Source organism: Amblyomma americanum, chromosome 3 (genome assembly GCF_052857255.1).
Source record: "Amblyomma americanum isolate KBUSLIRL-KWMA chromosome 3, ASM5285725v1, whole genome shotgun sequence".
NCBI classification, from domain to species: domain Eukaryota; kingdom Metazoa; phylum Arthropoda; class Arachnida; order Ixodida; family Ixodidae; genus Amblyomma; species Amblyomma americanum.
Window position 1 is genome coordinate 200,534,889 of NC_135499.1, and position 8,315 is coordinate 200,543,203.

Below are 8,315 nucleotides of genomic sequence, written 5' to 3' on the forward strand. Positions count from 1 at the left end.
CGCGGTTGTCATTGAGAAGGTATCTCACGCCCGCGGTGTGGTGCCCTTCCCACGCGGTCCCAGATGCGTCGGCGAGGGCTGAACCCTGTCTTTTCCGCGTTCTTCGAATAGTGTCCGCTTCTTCACGAGGGCGTGATGAGTGTCGCCATGGGCGTCGCGCGCGTGTCTACTTCTTTCTTCTTTTTCCTCTCTTTTTTTCTCTCTCTCTCTTTCTTCACACCGTCTTCTATACTTAGAAGCTCACGTGTTTGTTTACGCCCTACCTTCCCGCACGGACCAAATTAACGCGTCGCTTACTCAGCATCATAACTTTCAGGCAACGTTCTATCAAAAAACACGATTGTTGTTTGAAAGCAATAGCAAGGAGTTTCAACAATGACATCACGCTGTGCTAGTCAAATGTACTAGAAACAACATTAACACGTGGGTTCTTTCCTTGCTCCGGAAACGGACGCTTGAATGAGCTAATTACAAGGCCACATTATGTAAACTACCCGGCGCGCTGAAGCTAACAGAAGGTGGCCCAGATAAGAAAGCGTTCTTCAAAAAAACTGCGCGAAAAAAGCGAGGATAAAAGAAAAAAAGGACACATATATAGAGACACACAATCTCACCAACCAACCCGCCAGAAGGCACTCCTATGATAAAGCGTGTGCAGTTTTATCTGAGGAAAAACTGTAAGGAATCGCTCCAACGTCCTACGCCAAATGCATGATCGTGCCACTACTACGTATGTTACATGACTATAGCCGTACTGCTTTCTGAGGATACAGCTCCACGGCAAAAGCTGCCTCGAAAACCTGCAGCAACATGTATGCCACCATGACAGCGAGTAAGCAGCACGCATGTTGCGCGGTTAATGCTTTCCAGTAGGAATACCAAGCATTCGCCGGGCAGGGGGGTATTTCTGTGTTGATCTGAAACACCACCAACTGTGAGGGAAAGGCTGCATAGAGTGGAACAGCCGCGCTAGAAAGAAGTGCAAAGCTTAAATTTTCTCACAGTAGATTATATCAGCGCTGTGGTCGGGCTTCGTGACGTGTGTGCGTTGATATGTAAAGGTTCTTTCTGTTCAGTGTTTTTGAACCTGTGTGTTCAAAGTTGAGCTAAAACTCAGAGCTAGCGATGTACACTTTTCCCCCTGAGCGCCTAATCAGAGGTTTCTGTGCGTGCTTCGGCATAGGCCAGCTCAGACTGCGCCGTGAAATAGGCTGCGGGGGGGGAGGGGGGGGGGGGGATATATTTTATGAAAAAATAAAGGAAGAAAGACGGGGATAAAAAGAGAAGACGTCAACCGCAGAAGTGCAATAACTTCCACCGCTACAATGCTGTTCATTTAGCCGCCTTCCACCCGAAACTCTATCGTCAACCATTTCAAGTTCGGTGCCCGGAAGTGTGCAGCCCGTCGAAGAACCGGCGTGATGGGAGCCCCGGCAACAACTGCGAAGCCCGACGCGTGGCAGGCGGCGGAATCTGCAGCCGCGTCAGGCTCACAGCGCGGCGGGACAGGCATGCCGTAAATCTGTCACCACACAGACGACGGAGAACAGGGCTGCGCGCCGCAGAAAAGGCGTCGGCCTCCTCGCCCGCGGCGGACTCCTCGGCCCGTTTCGGTTTGCTGGGCAGCCCTTTTGTGCCGCACTTCGCTCCGCGCCCGCTTTTGTCTCGCCGACGGCGCTGGGCTCAGCAGCAGCCAAGGGAAGAACTTGTCGTCAGCGGCGAGGCAGGCTCTGGGTGCACCGCCTAGCGTCTGCCGTGGAGCATGCGGTGTTTGCTTTACAAAGCACTCTGCCGTCCATATACAGGCGAAGAAGCGCCTGCGGCTGATGGAGTTGTGACTTCCAGCAGCACGGCTCTGCACGCTTCCTGAGGAAATGGAATATCTTGCGTGTGCGTATACACAGCGCCAGCGTTGATGAGTGACTTCCTCGATGAAACAAGGTGGCAGATGCATCTGGTCCTGATCAGTATACATACGAGTCGCCATAAGGCGCACCTGTCGCGACGCGCGGCGATTGGAGGTGACAGCAGCGAGAGTAGCGATACCCGGAGACATGTGCCACCCGTCTTCTTTTGTTTCAGGCTCTCCGATTCTCTCGGGTGACAACGCGGTATAAGCGGAATAAAGTGCGTTGGGACGGCCGCTGTATGCGTCGTCTGTCAGCACAACACAGCGACGCAGCAAATCATGTTAAGTGCAAACACAACCAGCCCCAGTCGCACCTGGCAAACTGATGCTACCTACGTTCGATTCTGAGTGGGTTACTCAGAAGAGCCAGCCATGTAAAACGTTAGCTGGAAAGAATAAAATAACATGTGTGCTCGAAAAAGTGCCCTTCGAAAGATTGCGACTTGTAATTGAGCAGCTGCCTTTGAATTCATTCACGCACTGCAGGTTAGCATTTGTCCGTGAATTGAAGACAGTCACATGGTACGCAATCCGTGACGAGCTTCTTTATCCACAATAGCGTGCATAGCCGCATTCACACTAATTTTATGTTTCTAATCCCACACACTAGCTACACTTAATTCAAGAGAGCGGAGTTGATTGCTGCAGGTCCTGTCCAGCGCAACACACTGTAGATATAAAGCGTTTGATATGAAGGAATTGTCTAGGGAAGTCTTTACAGACAGACAACAGAAACTACGCGTCAACGCAATTATTACTTACATAACCGCTATGGAGAAATAATTGTCACTGACACTCTACCGAATTCGACTGAGCTACGTCCCAGGTACTAAGGTGCACCGGCGAGTAATGATGCAACATATAAAATGATGAAGTGCATAGTCCGACAAATGGGATAACAAAGCTCACTGCGTGAAGAATGCATGAGGGTAACATGCAGGGTGAAATCAACGGCCGCATTTTATGTTCTCCCCATTTTTTTAAATTATATTTTACCTTTTCCACACCGCCCTCCTTCCCTCTCCTTTAGCTCCAAAACTCCTTTCCCCAAGCAGAGTAGCATGCCAGCGATTTTTAAACTTCGGCTAAATTGCCTGTTTTTCACTAAAGGGTTTTTCTCTCTCTCTCTCTCTCTCACGTTCCAACTTTCCTGACCTGAGATTCCGTTCGCGGCATTGGAAGGCATTGCACATAATCAACGTTGCGGATATCAGTGCTTAAATGAGCCAAATGTCAATGTTATAATCACGTTTTAGATACAGCAATAAAACGCAAACTGTAGAAATGCCCCGCCGCGGTGGCTCAGTGGTTAGGGCGCTCGACTACTGATCCGGAGTTCCCGGGTTCGAACCCGACCGCGGCGGCTGCGTTTTTATGGAGGAAAAACGCTGAGGCGCCCGTGTGCTGTGCGATGTCAGTGCAAGTTAAGGATCCCCAGGTGGTCGAAATTATTCCGGAGCCCTCCACTACGGACCTATTTGTTCCTCTCCTCTTTCACTCCCTCCTTTATCCCTTCCCTTACGGCGCGGTTCAGGTGTCCAACGATATATGAGACAGATACTGCGCCAATTCATTTCCCCCCCAAAAACCAATTATTATTATTATTAAACGTCCAGCGCTCGCCTGACTCGTATACATAGAAGTTGCCAAGCGTCTCGAAGCACCAGTGGAATTCCGTTCGGGGAATTCACCCTTTATCAGAGAACTTCAAGAGCAAAATCTAAGCGGCTGCGGGGAAAAAAAGGTTTAAAGTACAGATTTTTGGGTCCAATTAGAAGTAATTTTCGTTTATGGCAGCGAACATCATTGCAAAGCACACAGCCGGATGCACTTGGCAGTCAAAAGCACCGCTAAGCTAATACAAAACTGCGGCGGCAGCAAGCATTACATGAATTGAACGCGAATAAATTCTGAAATAGTGCGCAGTTCACGAAGCGTTACATTCATCCATTTCTCATTTCACAAATCCATCCATCCATCCATTTCACAAATCCAAACAGGAAGCGTTCAGCTCTTGAGGAAGCAACAGGGCTGTCAAAAGCACATCAAGTTCCTCAAAATTAATCCGGAGCACTTTACAGCGACGCTCTGGGACGCAAGGATAATTCATTCAGTTAATAATCAAGCAGTCAAGAATATACATAATGAAAAATATACCGAGAGTAGCGTTTAAAATGCAGCGAAATCTACAAATGCAGCGCTCGTCTTCGTTGCTCTCACGAAGCAAGCCCCAGACAAGACTACGAATGCGGACAAATGAGTGTCTTTGCATAACAGTCGCTCTTTGTGTCTGAGGCCGAAAATTACGAGCGATGACTCAGTCTCACGCTTTCGCACTTGGCGCTGCCACGGTATAGGCCCTCGCAATGTATATGAAAGCCCCGCCCCCGCCCCCCCTGCAGCTCTTCATTCATTCATTCATTCATTCATTCATTCATTCATTCATTCATTCATTCATTCATTCATTCACAGTCAGTCTGCGGCAGAGAGTTTGAGAATGGTGCCTTAAGCACTCTGTCGTGGAGACGAAAGTAAGAAAATAAATAAAATAAAGAACAACGGTTTCACCTTCACTGCGTGGGCAAAGTAAAATGACGAGAGGACCGTGAGAATAACGAGGGTGGTGATTTCCCGGTAGAGTCTTTCACAGTGCGACTTCCCGTTGCGCGATGGCACAGTGAGGCGACGATTTGCTGCCAGCCAGGATTTTCTTTCAAATTTTTCATGTCCATCAAAAAAAAAAAAGGCGAAGTAAAGGTTGCACACTCAGAGTTCCACAGAAGTGTAACTTTAAAAGCTGTGCGCGAAGGCCGAACATGGCGCTCGCGCCCCACCGGGATCCTCAGAATCAACGACGTCATACCGCCCAAGGAAAAGATATCCCGCAATTTATGTCCCGAGCCGGCGCGCTAAGGCGTGAGTTACAGGCGTAAGCCCCAGCCAGAGACACGGAGGGCACCGCCGTGGGCTCCGCTCGGCTTCCCTGGTGGCCCCTGGCGGCACAAATCGGCAGCCCTTTGGCGGGCGGCTCGGCGGCGGCGGCGCTTTGTGGCCGCAATATCTGGCGCATTTCACGGAACCCGAATGGATTGAGGAAGTTAATGGCCTCCACGGCCTGCGATATACGGAGCCGCCTTTACAGGCATAATCCCACAAATCGCCGTGCTCACGAGGTTGCGTACCCTCCGCAGAGGGCTGATGCCGCTGCAACGGCGGTGAAAAATTCTCGGAGAAGGCAGTACCGAACGTTCTAAAAAAAATCCTAGACGTGGCTGCCAACGCCGGAACACAGCCGCGAGGTTTAAAAGGCAACCGTAAATATTTTAGAATTCGACGAGCTTAAAGGCATGGAATCTGTTCAAATTGCTGAGCCAAACGGGGCAACCTTTTCAATTACTGCAGTAAATGTTTAAAAAATAATCCCAACGCTGTTCACATATCTGAGGGACTATTTGCTGTCTTTCCTGGCCCTGTATGGACGCGAGAGCTCTGCCTTTCATAGTGCTGCAAACGACTTGTGAGATGAAGTCTAGTTGAGGGCAAGGGCAGTTGAAATTTGAAATCATCTCGTCCGCGGCGTCTTCATCGAGCTCCTCCGCATACCTTTCATGCTGTGAGGAGAAGCGTGATATTTGACCGTCGATTACGTCATCATTTGAGATGCAAGCGAAAAAAAAAAAAAACAGACGGCTAGCTCTACCTACAGCTAATATAGATTTGTATATTTGAATATCGTGGAATTCGCAAAAACTTATGCACCTGCCCTTTGAGAACATGGGGGAAGGGAGGGTCGTACAAAAATTGCCGACGAAGGCGGAGGCGCACAGCCACAGCGCTGATCGGCAGCTTTTACGCACCGCTGCATCTTGTATAAATCTTATAACTGTACCGTCAGCATGCACGGTTGCAAGCCAGCAGAGTGCAGGTACTCGAAGCGTGTAAAATAGTCAGGATATCAACAAGCAGAAATAGCCAAAGCATGCCGTCGGCGCCCTCTCCCAGAAATAGATAAAGAAATAAAACCAGGAATCTCTAGCTGCCTAAATGGGTCAAGCTGGCACACATGATGATGATGGATTTTTATAGCGCAAGGGCATCTGTAGCCAAAGAGAGCCACGGCACAAGGTGTTTTCGACTACGCAAGGTGGGGTCAAAGACCCCATTTTACAAGCATTTCACTCCAGATAAGCCGAGCACTAGGCAAGCGGAAAGCTTGTACCCACTGTATCACCAGTGGGTACTCGGCAGCACTCGGGATCGAACCCTGTACCTCCTGCATGCGAGGCGGAAGCTCAAGCCTTTAGCCACCGCAGCGGTGGCCAGGAGTATGACTGCCTAATAGCCAGTCCTTTATGTTTTGGCGGTGTCTTAATTTCCAGCTATGTAAGCTGCAGCTCAGCATTAAAAGTTGTTGGCACTCGCTGCACCACTATGCCTTCCTTCGCGTTTTCTGTACTGTCTTTTTCTTTTTTCGCTCTCTCTCTTCAGGATGCTGCGCGAGCTATGCCTGCAAGCGCTTGCTGCGTTTACCAGTAAAGGCAGAGCGATCACTATACCCTTCCCAGCAGCTTCCTCTATCTCATTTTTTTTTGTCTCGCTTTAGGTCGAATGGCGAGGATATATTCCACCGACAACGCGTGTTCTTGCCCGTGCTTGCATCTGCAAAATGGCTGAACTGCCTATACGGCTGTCAAACGATCACCGGCCTCTCGGGGACTGCAGATCGCAACCACCTTATTGCTTTTTTTTTTTCTCCCGAGTATTACGACAGCTCACATGGACAGCTATAAGTAGCATGCCTCACGGGCTTCAAATATCCATGAAACCTAAGCGCAATAATAAATAAAAAGAAGGAAAAGAAAATGTTCCGGACAGGTTCCCGATTTCTCGATTCGGCTTCACTCGTCACACAGCCGAGACCACCCAGCCGAAGTAGCTGCTGACAGCCGTTGCGAAAGGTCCTCGCCGCAGGCTCATTTGCGCCGACATCAAAGACACAACAAGAAACAAACGGCCGGCGAAGTCCAGACAGCTGTGCAGCACGGATCGCGCGCTGACTTCGAATGGCACGCTCCGTGGGACTGACGAGGGATTGAAAGCGGCATCCACCGCGGGTATACGATGCGGGCGTCGTAAAAGGGCCGCTTTGAGCAGATCGTCGGATGCCTACTTGATGGCGGAGATCATTAAACACGGCGCGAAAAATACAAAGCGAGAACTTGACTGCGTGATGTCTGGACCTGAGTCGGTGCAAGGGCGCGGCTGTGAACGTGCGATTACGTCCGCGGGTCGTCTCTCTCTCTCTCTTTTTTTTTTGGCTGCCTGATAGCGCGACGGCGGACGTTTAAAGCTGAAGTCCTTTGTGGATGTGCAAGGCTGAAGGCTTTCGTGAGCCGTATGCATGTGGCGGGAATAAACATCTGCGGCGCCGGTCGAGAGAGTTCCCCTTATATTTGTTTTTAACTGAGACAGTACTCAAGTTTTTCTCGAAATATTTTTGTGTCTATAACAAGCACGCTTCAGTGCACATCTCGCAAAATCTGTTTTAATGAAGTATAGACAGCTAATTTTCGTGGCATGTTTCAATGATGCGAAAACTCTACTGCGCCTGAATCACCATGTGATATTCGTGTACGACCGCTAAATAATTTATAACCGAATTTTTCTGTCATGCTGTTTCGGTTTCAGCAGCCGAACCATGGCTGTGACGTCAAAGAATACTTTTGTGTCACGTGAGGCATGGAAAAACGTCTATATAATCGCTGTTTCATCGTTATAATTTACTGCAGTGCTGAAGCCAGCCTTCCTCAAGAGCCGGAATAACAACGAACGAGGAAGCAGCGATTATGTTGCAGTTTTTCCATGTCTCACGTGGCCTGTAAGCACACGTTGACGTCACAGTCCTCATTCGGCTGTTGAAACCGAAACCAAAACAGCACGGGAAAGAAATGCGATTATAAACTATTTAGTGGTCGTAGGATAATAGCAGGTGGTAATCCATGTATAATAATGCCTAACACAACATTACAAACAAAAAACACGCACGCAAAAGTTAGGTGTCTATACTCCTCTAATATCCAATAGAGGCAGGCAGACGCCTGCCGCAAAATTTTCTGCGGCTCACCGCTTTTTAGGCTAACAGCTTCTGTTAGAGTACACGTGAATGACGTCGTAGAGTCAAAACCACGACAAGAGCTATTAATGTAAGTTGCTTCTTTTTTTTTTTTAGGAGAAAGGGAGCCTCTTACATATATGGCGGAACGAACGACAAACTCCAATACACTGCACATCGAAATCGACACTGAATTCATAACGAAATGCAACTACATAAGTTCGCCCAGATCGCTTTCATACACGGCAAAGCCTGTAGAATTTTCCTGAGAAGAGGAAAAACGCTAAGGCGCCC

At 48.9% G+C, this 8,315-nt stretch overlaps 1 protein-coding gene across 24 annotated transcripts in view; it reads right to left on the reverse strand.

Annotated features, from left to right (window-relative positions):
* by (focal adhesion protein tensin) overlaps positions 1-8,315 on the reverse strand; it is a 248,222-nt gene that overhangs the window by 90,102 nt on the left and 149,805 nt on the right. The window lies entirely within an intron of this gene.